The sequence below is a fragment of the Hypomesus nipponensis genome, chromosome 18 (genome assembly GCF_054491055.1).
Source record: "Hypomesus nipponensis isolate SF chromosome 18, ASM5449105v1, whole genome shotgun sequence".
Taxonomy (NCBI): domain Eukaryota; kingdom Metazoa; phylum Chordata; class Actinopteri; order Osmeriformes; family Osmeridae; genus Hypomesus; species Hypomesus nipponensis.
In genome coordinates, this window is record NC_140378.1 from 21,348,030 (window position 1) to 21,363,320 (window position 15,291).

The window sequence follows — 15,291 nt, forward strand, 5'->3', positions numbered from 1 at the left end:
TCTCTCCCTCCCTTCCCCTCTCTCCCTCTGGCTCCATCAGCTTAGTAAAGAAATCTAAATAAGCGAAAACCAAATAAGAAGGCTCCACTTGGATCATGACGGCTATGAGCGGACCTGGTGTGGAGCTGGAGGAGAGACCCGCTAGGTGCCTCCTGTCTCCTGCCTCCTGTCTCCTGCCTCCTGTCTCCTGCCTCTTGTCTCCTGCCTCCTGTCTCCTGGCTCTTGTCTCCTACCTCCTGCTTCCTGCCTCCTGTCTCCTGCCTCCTGTCTCCTGCCTCCTGCCTCTTGTCTCCTGCCTCCTGCCTCCTGCCTCTTGTCTCCTACCTCCTGCCTCTTGTCTCCTACCTCCTGCCTCTTGTCTCCTGCCTCCTGCCTCTTGTCTCCTACCTCCTGCTTCCTGCCTCCTGTCTCCTGCCTCCTGCCTCCTGCCTCCTGTCTCCTGTCTCCTGCTTCCTGCCTCCTGCCTCCTGCCTCGTGTCTCTTGCCTCCTGTCTCCTACCTCCTGCCTCCTGCCTCTTGTCTCCTGCCTCTTGTCTCCTACCTCCTGCCTCCTGTCTCCTACCTCCTGTCTCCCGCCTCCTGTCTCCTACCTCCTACCTCCTGTCTCCTACCTCCTGTCTCCTGCCTCCTGTCTCCTACCTCCTACCCTGCCATCTTCTCCACCTGCTTTTGTCAGAGCTAGTGTGCAGCTTTGATCAGGGAACTGTCTTAAAAGTCTTGTAGCTTTGATGTTGATGTGTGTGTCGTGATGTGCATGTGTGTCAGTGTGTGTATGTGCAGGTGTTAATGTGTGTGAGATTTGGAGTGATCTATGACTTTTCCCTTGTCTCTGTCGATGGTGTATCAGCAGCATTGAAGTGCTAATGAGTCTGAACTCACAGCGACACAGGTCCTACTGATAAGCAGGGAGGCCCATGCTGCAGGGTTAGGGTTAGGGTTAGGGACCGTTGGTTGTGTGTGTGAAGTGTTGAGTCCAAGAAAAAAAAGAAGTAAAAATAACAAAACCTATAATTATCACTTGTGAACAAATATCATTAACCAACAACCTCAGTCACGTGAAAAATTATCCAAAAACTCATACCCGGCAGATGAACGAATCATTGATCCGACGACACGGTTGGGAAGTCAATGATTCGTTCATCTGCCGGAATTCTTTGGATAGTTTTCCACGTGACCTGAATAACAGAAATTATTCGTTCATTTTGACTGGGTCTTCAGGTACGAGTCTTTGGATAATTTTTCACGTGACTTGTGGAGGCTCAGATGAGTAAACAGAAAGTATTTGTTAACTTCATTCACTTTCGCGTGACTTGGTTTAGTAAGACGTGAATGATATTCGTTCACAAGTGATAATTATAAGTTTTGTTATTTTAACTCCCCCCCCCTACCCCCTTGAAATGAACGAATGACTCGAAAAAAGATTTGTTCGTTTTACTGAACGAGATTCAAAAAACCGAGTCAGTAAAATGATCCAAATTTCCCATCACTACTCGCTACATTACAAATATTGGCATCAGGATAATTTCAAACAGTCTTCGCTGTTTTGACTTTGGTGGCTGATCCATGATAGAAAGAGAGAAGGAGGCCCATTCAATTATGCGTTTAAATGCTCGCAAAGTACGGTATAGCGAAGAAAGGCGCTGATTACTTGATGACCTGCAGGTTTCGTAAATACAACGTAAACTGAAGTATCACAGCGTGCGTAATCTGCGGGTTGGCCATGGTGCTGATAACGCTACGTTTGTACGTACATGAGGCCCTCGGTTTCTCTCTCTGTCTCTCTCTGTCTCGCTCTCTTTGTCTCTCTCTCCCTCTGTCTCGCTCTCTTTGTCTCTCTCTTTGTCTCTCTCTGTCTCTGTCTCTCTCTGTCTGTGATGTCAGCTGCTTAATGTCTCAGATGTCTGTTCTACTGTGTTTCCCACTTATTCTCTCATCTACTGTCTTCTACTGGGTTTTATAGTCACACTTACTGAGTTCTACTGGGTTCTACTGGGTTCTACTGGGTTCTACTGGGTTCTTCTGTCTCTAATGCCTTGAAAACTTAATGCACATTTTGGCTATAATACAATAGGCTTAAGATTATATATGTGGAATGTGGTGCTTACGTTTGCAATTAAAATGTATTTGTAATGCACATTTAGCATAATAGTATGCCAGTAGTGGTGGTGTTTTGGTGTACTGTTGTTGTGGTAGTATTGTAGTAGTGGTGTTGTGTGATAGTGGAGAATGTTACTGTCTGCCCTGCATCTGCCCTCTCAGTGCCTCCTGTGTGCGTGCGTGCAGGCCTGTGTCAACACTCAGCAGGTCACTGACGCGGACCATCCGTTTAGTTGTTGGACCAGAGCACCACCTCTAACACACACTGACCACAGCACCTCTAACACACACTGACCACAGCACCTCTAACACACACTGACCACAGCACCTCTAACACACACTGACCACAGCACCTCTAACACACACTGACCACAGCACCTCTAACACACACTGACCACAGCACCTCTAACACACACTGACCACAGCACCTCTAACACACACTGACCACAGCACCTCTAACACACACTGACCACAGCACCTCTAACACACACTGACCACACCACCTCTAACACACACTGACCACAGCACCTCTAACACACACTGACCACACCACCTCTAACACACACTGACTACACCACCTCTAACACACACTGACCACAGCACCTCTAACACACACTGACCAGAGCACCACCTCTAACACACACTGACCACACCACCTCTAACACACACTGACCAGAGCACCACCTCTAACACACACTGACCAGAGCACCACCTCTAACACACACTGACCACACCACCTCTAACACACACTGACCACACCACCTCTAACACACACTGACCAGAGAACCACCTCTAACACACACTGACCACACCACCTCTAACACACACTGACCACAGCACCTCTAACACACACTGACCACAGCACCTCTAACACACACTGACCACAGCACCTCTAACACACACTGACCACACCACCTCTAACACACACTGACCACAGCACCTCTAACACACACTGACCACACCACCTCTAACACACACTGACCACAGCACCTCTAACACACACTGACCACACCACCTCTAACACACACTGACCACAGCACCTCTAACACACACTGACCACACCACCTCTAACATACACTGACCACACCACCTCTAACACACACTGACCACACCACCTCTAACACACACTGACCAGAGCACCACCTCTAACACACACTGACCACAGCACCTCTAACACACACTGACCACAGCACCTCTAACACACACTGACCACACCACCTCTAACACACACTGACCACAGCACCTCTAACACACACTGACCACACCACCTCTAACACACACTGACCACAGCACCTCTAACACACACTGACCACAGCACCTCTAACACACACTGACCACACCACCTCTAACACACACTGACCACACCACCTCTAACACACACTGACCACACCACCTCTAACACACACTGACCAGAGCACCACCTCTAACACACACTGACCACAGCACCTCTAACACACACTGACCACAGCACCTCTAACACACACTGACCACAGCACCTCTAACACACACTGACCACACCACCTCTAACACACACTGACCACAGCACCTCTAACACACACTGACCACACCACCTCTAACACACACTGACCACAGCACCTCTAACACACACTGACCACACCACCTCTAACACACACTGACCACAGCACCTATAACACACACTGACCAAGTCTCCCCTCCTCTCCCACCCTCCTGGACAAGACAACCCTCCCTGCACATCTGCTGAGAGGGAGGGGGGAGATAAGAGAGGGAGGGGGAGATAAGAGAGGGAGGGGGAGATAAGAGAGGACGGCAGATGGAGAGAGTGATGAATGAGAGAAACATAAAACAAGTTCTGGGATTAAAGTTCTGTGGATGACGACTTTCCTGGTTGTGCTGAAGACCAGGTGATTTATTGATCTCCTTTTCAGATGTTTGGAAGGCAGAACCCTAAATGCTGATGATGGAGGCCGGCTAGAGAGATGTGGCAAGACAGGCTGGTGTGGTGAGACAGGCTGGTGTGGTGAGACAGGCTGGAGAAGTGAGACATGCTGGTGTGGTGAGACAGGCTGGTGTGGTGAGACAGGCTGGACAGGTGAGACAGGCTGGAGAAGTGAGACATGCTGGTGTGGTGAGACAGGCTGGTGTGGTGAGACAGGCTGGAGAAGTGAGACATGCTGGTGTGGTGAGACAGGCTGGTGTGGTGAGACAGGCTGGTGTGGTGAGACAGGCTGGACAGGTGAGACAGGCTGGAGAAGTGAGACATGCTGGTGTGGTGAGACAGGCTGGTGTGGTGAGACAGGCTGGACAGGTGAGACATGCTGGTGTGGTGAGACAGGCTGGTGTGGTGAGACAGGCTGGTGAGACAGGCTGGTGTGGTGAGACAGGCTGGTGTGGTGAGACATGCTGGTGTGGTGAGACAGGCTGGAGAGGTGAGACAGGCTGGAGAGGTGAGACATGCTGGTGTGGTGAGACAGGCTGGAGAGGTGAGACAGGCTGGTGTGATGTGGTGAGAATTTGTGGATGAATCTTGTGTGTGTATGAATCTGGTGTGTGTGGATGAATCTGGTGTGTGTGGATGAATCTGGTGTGTGTGGATGAATCTCGACTGGTTGGAGGTTGGAGATGGAACCTGTACTTGTCATCAGGGGAGGCTGTGATGTCAAAGCTTGTGTGGTTGTGAGACATGAATGGACTGATGATTATTGTAATTTATACTTTGTTTGTGGGGGTGTGAGTGCGTGAAGGGGGGAGAGTGTTTTTACTAGCTAACTTGAATCACCAATTGTTTTTATTCTCTGTCTTCTCTCTATCCTATCCTTTGTTCCTCTCTGTCCCTCTTTGTCTCTTTCTCCTCTGTTTGTCTGTCTGACTCTCTCCTCTCTCTCTCTGTCTTTGTCTCTCTCTCCATCTTGTTGTGACCCTGTCTAACCCAAACCCACTCCACCGTTCAGTTGAGGCCCCAGCGTTGACCTCTTCCTCCCCCAGAGGCCTTTGTACCCCAGAAGCTGTTAACATGTAGAACATGCGTGGCCGGGGGGCGTGGCCTGAGCCCCCGGGCTGGGAGGCTGGGGGGCGGGGCCTGAGCCCCCGGGCTGGGAGGCTGGGGGGCGGGGCCTGAGCCCCCGGGCTGGGAGGCTGGGTATGATCATGGGAACACCAGCCTTTCAGTAGAGTCTGATCATGGGAACACCAGCCTTTCAGTAGAGTCTGATCATGGGAACACCAGCCTTTAGCTCGTCGTCCGACGCTAACACAGTCTGGATTCATCAGAGCAATCATTAACAGAACAGCTGATTCTTGTAGACTGGTAAAGATGCTGTGAAACACACTTAATGACAGCAGAGTTACAGCTCTCTTAATGAGCCACCACACCAATGCCCAGGGGATAGATATTTGGTCTGGTGTGTTCCCACCGAACATGGAACAATTTGTGATGAATGTGACTTTCGTTGTGTAGTCTTTTGACCATGGTGCTGACACTATGAAAGTGTTTTGAAGCGTGACCAAGCCAGCTGCCTTGACACAGTCCACCAGAGAAAGCTATTTGGCGTCTACTGGAAAACTCCAGTGTAGACATTGTCTGATCACCCTGACGTCCCGATCAGGACTATCTATGGTCATCTCTGAACTCTGACCTTTTGACTGAGGGTAACACAGTCATGAGCTCTCAGCTGGCAAGTGTGGGCGAGACAGGGAGGTCTGTAGGAGTGTGTAGGGGTGTGTAGGAGTGTGGAAGGGTGTGTAGGAGTGTGGAAGGGTGTGTAAGGGTGTGTAGGAGTGTCTAAGGTTGTGTAGGAGTGTGTAAGGTTGTGTAGGAGTGTGGAAGGGTGTGTAGGAGTGTGTAAGGGTGTGTAAGGGTGTGTAGGAGTGTGTAGGAGTGTGTAGGAGTGTGTAGGAGTGTGTAAGGGTGTGTAAGGGTGTGTAGGAGTGTGTAAGGGTGTGTAGGAGTGTGTAAGGCTGTGTACGAGGTGTGTAGGTGTGTTTAAGGGTGTGTAGGAGTTTTTTGTTGAAAAAACTGAGAGATTTGCACTTTTAAAAACACTGGCACAGTGCACTGCTATCCTGTGTGTGTGTTTTGTAACTCGTTGGCACTTCACACTCTCCAGGAGAGTGCTCGATCGTCTCATTTCAGAGAACTGGGGAGAATGATTACAGTTCTCCTTTACTGGCCCATATGGGGGATCTGGTGCTTTTCTTCCCTCAGGAACATGTGTCCAACTAAAGGTGTTTGTATCCCCCTGCCCTCTGTGAAGTGGACTGTGTTGCCTTCTGGTATGAAATGCGCTTTAGAAATAAAGTTTGATTTGATTTGGAGGACTGTAACCTGACAGTACGACTGTGTTCTGGCCGACAGCTACTGTACTGCAATTCTCTTAAGGGATCTCTGAGATGCTTCCTCTGGAGGAGGAGATGTGGTAGATGGTATCACAGATGTCTGGGTTACGGAACTGATGGTTTTCTTCTCTGAGTTGTGGAGGGCGATAAGGCTGGACATCATTTCCTCCCTGCCTCACTGGCGTCTTTATAAAAGCTTCAGAGAGGCCAGATGGGATGATGCCGTGAGTGCTTCAAGCTCTTATCAGCCCAGAGCTGTTTGGGGATCACGTGTGTTGCTGCAGGCTGGAGCTCACTCCCCCAGGCTCCCTGCCCATGACTGGGCCCTCTGGGAGACACTGAGCAGGTCTGGAGCCAAGATGGAGATCCTGAGCAGGTCTGGAGCCAAGATGGAGATCCTGAGCAGGTCTGGAGCCAAGATGGAGACACTGAGCAGGTCTGGAGCCAAGAAGGCGGTCTCTTCAGTTGTGTCACTTGGTGAGTCATAGAGAACAAGATATACCCCCTTTCCTCCTCTTCATTTGCTCATCCCTCTCTCTCTCTTCTCCTCTCTTCTCACTCTTATTTTTCTCTCTCATTCTCCCTTTGCCTCTCTCTCACGTTCTCATTCTATGGGCATTCACTTAAAGGGGCAATTGACTGCAAAACCGATTTTACCTTGTCATAGTTGAATAACGACAGTTGGGTGGGTAAAATGAACATACCGTGAATATCAAAGTCCATTGACACCTCTTTCCTATTCAAATCTCAAAAAGAAAAAATTTGGCTGTAAAATGCCAGGTTTTCAACAAAGCTACCGGTCCTACGTAGGACCGGTGATTGCCCTCTTATTGGCTCTGGTCTGTATCTTTGTCACGCCCCCGAATTTACATCCAGACCAGCCCGAGGTAGCGTCTATCTCCGATACTAGTTTAGCTGCGCGCTGCTCTGTGTAAGCTACTTATAAGGAATTACAAAGAAGAACGTTTTGAATTATAACAGGGATATTGAAAATGGACCACGGTTATAAATGCTGTGTTCCAGGCTGTACAGGGAAGGCTAACACTCACAGTCTTCCCAAGGAGCCAAACATTCAACAGGCATGGCTGCTGTTGTTTTATGAGAAGATCCCGGCGAAGTTTGACACTCAATCATTCATTTGCTCTGAACATTTCACCCAAGACAGTTTTGACAACCTTGGACAATTGCAAGCAGGATTTGCTAGGAAGCTGAACCTGGAAAGAGGTGCTGTCCCGACCGTATGCTCATTGCAACCGCCTATAAGGACAGTATGATGTGCTAACAGTTATTAGCAATGCTAACGTTTCCTGTATAATATAGCATACCAGGTAGAATCTAAATATGTTTCTACACACATCAAATGACTCTAGCTAGACTAGCTGTAGTCGGCATTAGAAGGGAAGCTTCCGAAAAATAGCCAGAAAACGAACAGCAGTCTGGCTTATTGCTAACGCCTGTCTAGATAATCTATTTGAAAGAACTGGAGAAAGGCAGGTGCTTGATACAGGATACGGTAGCATTGCTAGTAACTGGTACTAGTAACACCTAGACTGTAGGCATGTAAACAAGTTTAGCTTGCTAACGCAAGAGCATAGGTAGAATGTGTGATAATTTAGCCTAGTTTATTGGCAATGGGGCTAACGTTGATACGTGTTCCTGACTGTGTTTCATTCAAATAAATAACCTGTGTAATGTAAATCTACAATTCAAGATGCCTGTTTGTCCAGATCTTGGGCATGTTATTTAGAGCTAGCCTAGCTAACTGAAGCCGAGTAGAATCAGGATTTGGTTTGGTTGCTAAGCTGTAGCCTAACGTTCTACCCACCCAAGTCAATCCAGTTTGCTTCAACAACAGAAGTGGAAACAAGTAATGTTATCATTTCAAATGATATATAGTCAATCTGTTGAAAACAGTGTTGTGTAGACACAATAGATTTATTTGCGCGTTTTTATTTCAAGTCTCCCACTTCGGTGTTTCAGCGAGTGCTGCTGTTGGCCGTGTTGCGTTTTTGCTCCCCAGCTTCACTCGTTGAAAACCAACCAATCAGCGCGCAGCTCATCTAAATATTAATGAGCATACCATAAAAGGAGAAAAGCTAGTGTTTTTTCCCGGGAACATTTCAGAGGATCTGTCAGTGGGCCTAGAACAGAACCAATGTTACATACCCTATTTGGAGACCTTAAGGAACAGTGTGAAATACCCCCAAAAAACAGTCAATTGCCCCTTTAAGTAAAACAGCTTATCGGCCAAATACCTATTTTCCCATGCTGTAGGTGGTCGTATGCCTCCTTCTTGCATAGCTCTCCTCACGCTGCCTACAGCTCTCCTCACGCTGCCTACAGCCCTCCTCACGCTGCCTACAGCCCTCCTCACGCTGCCTACAGCCCTCCTCACGCTGCCTACAGCTCTCCTCACGCTGCCTACAGCCCTCCTCACGCTGCCTACAGCCCTCCTCACGCTGCCTACAGCTCTCCTCACGCTGCCTACAGCCCTCCTCACGCTGCCTACAGCCCTCCTCACGCTGCCTACAGCCCTCCTCACGCTGCCTACAGCCCTCCTCACGCTGCCTACAGCCCTCCTGCCTACAGCCCTCCTCACGCTGCCTACAGCCCTCCTCACGCTGCCTACAGCTCTCCTCACGCTGCCTACAGCCCTCCTCACGCTGCCTACAGCCCTCCTCACGCTGCCTACAGCTCTCCTCACGCTGCCTACAGCCCTCCTCACGCTGCCTACAGCCCTCCTCACGCTGCCTACAGCTCTCCTCACGCTGCCTACAGCTCTCCTCACGCTGCCTACAGCCCTCCTCACGCTGCCTACAGCCCTCCTCACGCTGCCTACAGCTCTCCTCACGCTGCCTACAGCCCTCCTCACGCTGCCTACAGCCCTCCTCACGCTGCCTACAGCCCTCCTCACGCTGCCTACAGCTCTCCTCACGCTGCCTACAGCTCTCCTCACGCTGCCTACAGCCCTCCTCACGCTGCCACCTAAAAACCTAAAAATGTACGCGACAGAAACCCTTGTGTTTAATATAAACGCACAGTGCTCTATTAATAAAGGCACAGTTCTCTATGAATAAATATCTGTCTGACTGAGATCTTTAATCGTGGCCTTGGACATCGCTGAGGGAGAGGTTGTTGGACACACCCAACCTGCTCCTCATCCACACACCCAACCTGCTCCTCCCCCCTCTCCCCCCTCTCCCCCCTCGCTCCTCTCAGCTGGAGGGTGCTCATCAGCAGGTTGATGAAATGCCCCACAGAGAAGTGAGCTGTCATCCCTGCCTTTTCATTGTTTTAGAACTGGGAGAGAGTGAGGGAGAGAGACCGGGGGAGGGGGAGAGGGAGAGAGACCGGGGGAGGGGGAGAGGGAGAGAGACCGGGGGAGGGGGAGAGGGAGAGAGACCGGGGGAGGGAGAGAGACCGGGGGAGGGGGAGAGGGAGGAGAAGGGGGTAAAGAGAGATATAGACAGACAGAGAGAGAGGCAGTGGTGAAAGTCAAGGAACAGTATTTTTGTTCTAGCCACATCACAAAGGAACCACATCTCAGCTACACCACATCTTAACAGTATCTTGACTACAGTCCAACAAAAACAGCTTAGTTCTTGTGTTGGCCCTGCAGACGTGGAGGCAGCATCACTCAGGGGTTCGTTACTTCATGTGTCCTTTCTCTGCACGCTGTGCCTGACATCACCGTCTGATGTTGCACTTCACATGGAATGTTTAAGCTGCACCTTTCGATAAAATGTTGTTATGGTTGCACTCTAGTTGATATTATTAATGTTCACAGTGCCTGGTAGCTGAGATGTGGTTATTTTACACTGCCTGGTAAATACAGACTGTTCCTTTTCTCTGACCTCTGAAACACTGTTAGAACTTTGACCTCTGGAACACTGTTAGAACTCTGACCTCTGGAACACTGTTAGAACTCTGACCTCTGGAACACTGTTAGAACTCTGACCTCTGGAACACTGTTAGAACTCTGACCTCTGGAACACTGTTAGAACTCTGACCTCTGGAACACTGTTAGAACTCTGACCTCTGGAACACTGTTAGAACTCTGACCTCTGGAACACTGTTAGAACTCTGACCTCTGGAACACTGTTAGAACTCTGACCTCTGGAACACTGTTAGAACTCTGACCTCTGGAACACTGTTAGAACTCTGACCTCTGGAACACTGTTAGAACTCTGACCTCTGGAACACTGTTAGAACTCTGACCTCTGGAACACTGTTAGAACTCTGACCTCTGATCCTGGATATTCTCCTGTACTTTTTTAATCTATATGCTTTTTCTGTCAGTATATAATAATAACTACTTATTAACCGAATGGTCGAGGTTAGCAAGTAGTTTATTATATGGCATTTTTAGCTTCTTTTCATTTTGTAAACGAAAATAAATGGTACCTCTAGGCTAATAGTAGCTAGCTCTCAAGTCTTCTCACGGTGTGTTGCATGTGTTGCCTAGCAACTCATTACTTTTGATAGAAAGCGGACAACATGGTTCTGCTAAAATGGCTTTAATTCCAACCCAAATAACGACTCTTTTAGAAAGTTAACAATTTCTCCGTCGCTGTTGATGTCTTCAGTATCGTCTGGATAGTAAAACTCAGCAGCTGACTCGTCGATATCGCTCATTTTGAAGATGACTTCAGAGGGCAATAAGAATACTTATCAGGCCGCGGTCAATACTCGGCTGGCATGACTACCCATTAGCCAATTGGAAAGCTTGTACCGTCGTTGCCATGTAATAATACTATATAATAAATAAATTGATAAATGCTTCTGCTAAATCAATGTAGAATGTAGTTTTGTATTTGAGTGTTGATGAGTAGAGCTGAAGTTTTATTGTGACGTCGTCTCAGGTGAGTAGACATGAATACCTCAAAGGATGCTAATGCTAACCATAATAGGCTAATCTAATAGCATGCTAATGCTAACCTTTATTCTGCAGTTTCATCTCATTGGAGATCCAACACCTTCACAAGCTGAACGACTGGCCTGCTAAACTAGCCTTTCAAACTGATGAATTGGGCAGTAAAATAGTGTGTGTGTAGTTGATGTTATCCTTTATAACACATGATACTCACTCCTACTGCTCTGTCTGCCCTCTCTTCTTTTCCCCCCTTCCTCCCCCTCTCCTATCTATCTTCCTCTTCCATCTCTCCCTGGTTCCAAGATGAAGGCTCTACAGTTCTGTGTGTGTGTATTAAGACTGTGTGGGAAGATGATCTAGAGGAGGGGAGATAACTAAGCGTGTTGTCAGCTATTTTTCCCACCCCCTCCTCTCCCTCTCCTCTCCCCTTCTCTCCCCTCCTCTCCTGAGGTACAGTAGGTCAATGCCGCATAGTAATAGTGTAATGATCTGATGTAAAGAACATTGTGATGAACGACTTATGTTCTGTGCCCCGCCCCCCAACACACACCAGTCCAGACGCTCCCCATTTCTGATGTATGATTGGAAAGTGGCATGACCACTCGCAGCTTTGATTTACTAGGTATGAGGAGGTCCTGGGAGGGCCAGACCATATCACACCCCTGTAAGAAACATCATACGTCACCATGGGAACTGACTGACGTCAACTCACCAGGAACATTTCAGCTGAACAACACTTTAAAGTGTCAAAACAAACTGACTTGTGTCGACGTATGTTCCTATCCCAGAATGCATTGCAGGGTTCCTGACAGTGAGAAGCCGGAATATGGTCTGACACAGAAACACACACAGATCCCAGAATCCTCTCTGTTTCCCGCCAGATTCCTTGCCTCTTCAGTCAGACAGTGTGTAACTGGGAGCATTGAAGGTCAGATAAACAGAAACATCCCATAATGTTCACCCAGGACCTGACGGTCCAGTCACCAGGGACATGTGGCTGTTGCTGTGGTGCTGGAGACTGCATTGATCAGGCATGTGGAGGGAACAGGATCAAACAGGGTCAGAACCAGGGCCAGGGCCAGGACCAGGGCCAGGACAACGGTTGTGTTCAGACTTGTAGTTTGGTCCTGTTGGTTGGGACAGATCATTTCAGTGTAAATACGCAGCAGAGTGCGTTAATCTAATGGTTCGGGAAGACATTAGAGTAGATATCTGTTGACCTTGAGTTGTGGTGTTTAATATGTCAAAGGTCAGATGTTAGTGAGAAGTGTTAGTGTTGCCTGGGTCTCTCCCTCACTAGTGATGAGTGTCTCTCTCCCTCACTAGTGATGAGTGTCTCTCTCCCTCACTAGTGATGAGTGACTCTCTCCCTCACTAGTGATGAGTGACTCTCTCCCTCACTAGTGATGAGTGTCTCTCTCCCTCACTAGTGATGAGTGACTCTCTCCCCAACTAGTGATGAGTGACTCTCTCCCTCACTAGTGATGAGTGTCTCTCTCCCTCACTAGTGATGAGTGTCTCTCTCCCTCACTAGTGATGAGTGTCTCTCTCCCTCACTAGTGATGAGTGACTCTCCCTCACTAGTGATGAGTGTCATCTTTCTGGCATCTTTCACTCACTCTCTCTCACTCCCTCTCTTTCTCTCTCCCTCTCCCTATATCTCACTCTCTCTCTTTCTCTCCTTCTCTCTCACTCACTTTATCTCTGTTTGAGGTTTCAAACTTCTCACAGTTGTCATCACAGTTCCTGTAACTGTGATAGTTAGCTGTGATAGTTAACAACCTGTTGTTTATTTGGCTTCAGTACTGCCACGCATGGGATTGATTATTTAGGACTTCATGTTCTTTCGAAAATTGGATGAACTGAACTGAACATGCAACCTTTTCATAATATCTTTGTGATAGAAGTGTTGTTCAACACAAGAACTGGTGACATCTGCTTTTGGCACAAAGTCTTCTGCAGTCTGTTCATCTCCTGCAGTCTGTTCCTCTCCTGCAGTCTGTTCCTCTCCTGCAGTCTGTTCCTCTCCTGCAGTCTGTTCCTCTCCTGCAGTCTGTTCCTCTCCTGCAGTCTGTTCCTCTCCTGCAGTCTGTTCCTCTCCTCTATTCCTCCCTTCCTTTCCTCTGCTCCACTTGTCCCCTCCCCCCAGTCTGGGGAGATCAGAGTCAGCTCATTGTCTTATCAGTGTGATGTGATGGCTGGAACACACTCTGAATTCAGTACAACAAGCTCTAGTGCTGCTCAGAGTCAGGACTGATCAGGACTGATAGCTACATTACACTGTTGTTGGGGTGTGCGTGCGTGTTTGGTAATCACATTAGCATGAATGAAGCGTGTTAGTGGCTGCGTTATTAAACAAAGGCTGTGATTGGTTGTGACAGATGAGCTTGCCATGTCACAGACTCCTCAGAGTACCTGGCCGTTGCTGTGACAACACGCTCCTCCCTCAACCTGTGCAACAACCTCACAACAGGGCAGACAGGAAACAAATTTCCCCTAGTGGGATCAATATAATTGACTTGACTTGACAAACACACTCATTTTTGTTTTGCTATCCTAGTGAGGACTGACAATTCACTCCCTTTCAAAATTGTGTTGAACCCTAACCCTAACCTTGACCCTCAATGTCAGTCAAACACAACCCTAACCCTAACTAACCCTAACCCTGGAAGTAACATTATGTGTGGGGCCCGAGGAACATCTTAAGCTGTTCTTGTGACTTCTGGTCCCAACAAGGGTAGTTAAGAACACAAAATCACACACTCAAAGACACACACACATGCACACTGGGGCCTGCAGCATGCACACTGGGGCCTGCAGCATGCACACTGGGGCCTGCAGCATGCACACTGGGGCCTGCAGCATGCACACTGGGGCCTGCAGCATGCACACTGGGGCCTGCAGCATGCACACTGGGGCCTGCAGCATGCACACTGGGGCCTGCAGCATGCACACTGGGGCCTGCAGCATGCACACTGGGGCCTGCAGCATGCACACTGGGGCCTGCAGCATGCACACTGGGGCCTGCAGCATGCACACTGGGGCCTGCAGCATGCACACTGGGGCCTGCAGCATGCACACGCCCTTCATACTACAGAGTGACAGAAGCTGAGAGTCAGTCTGGAATGCAACTCCTCTGAGTTTGGCAGTCCTTCTGTTCCAGTTGACTGACCATCCCCCTCTACTGAAGACAGACTACCCCTCTACTTGAGACAGACTGTGGGAACCAACCTTTTAATCTCCTAGATTAATTTCCTCTAATAGAAGAGGGGGAGGGATGGATAGTGACATGGAGGGAGGGACAGAGAGAGAGGAGAGGGAGGGATAGAGAGGAAGTGAAGGAGGATGAGAAAGAAAAAGGGAGGGAGACAGTCTGGACCCTGAGTGTTCTGCCTTGGGTGATGGATAATAATGACATATTATACGCTTCATCTCTCTGTCTCTCTCTCTCCCTGTCTCTTTCTCCCTCTCTGTCTCTCTCTGTCTGTCTCTCTGTCTGTCTCTACCTTTCCCCCTCTCTCTGTCTTGCTTTGTCTCTCCCTCTCTCTGTCTCCCTCTCTTTCTAAGTTATTAGAGGATCTAACTGTGTCTTTCCTTCTCTCCCTGCCCTGTTAGAGCTGGCTCTACACCCCTGCAAACATGTAAGGGTCAGCATGCTGATGAGTTGTGGCGTGTGTGGTTGTGTGGTTGGAATGTGCGTCTCTCTTTCTTTCTCCCTCCCCTCTCTCTTTTTCGCTAATTGCCTCTTTCTTTCTCTTTCTTCCTTGCCGTTTCACTCTACTACATCTCCAACTCTTAGGTCTGCCTGCCTCTCCTCCCTCCTTCTCTCCCTCTCTTCATCCATCTCTCCTCCCTTCTGTCCCTCCCTTCTTCTGTCCCTCTCTCCTCCCTCTCTCCTCCCTCCTCTCACTCTCTCCTCTCTTCTTCTGTCCCTCTCTTCTTCTGTCCCTCTCTCCTCTCTTCTTCTGTCCCTCTCTCCTCCCTCTCTCCTCCCTCCTTCTCTCACT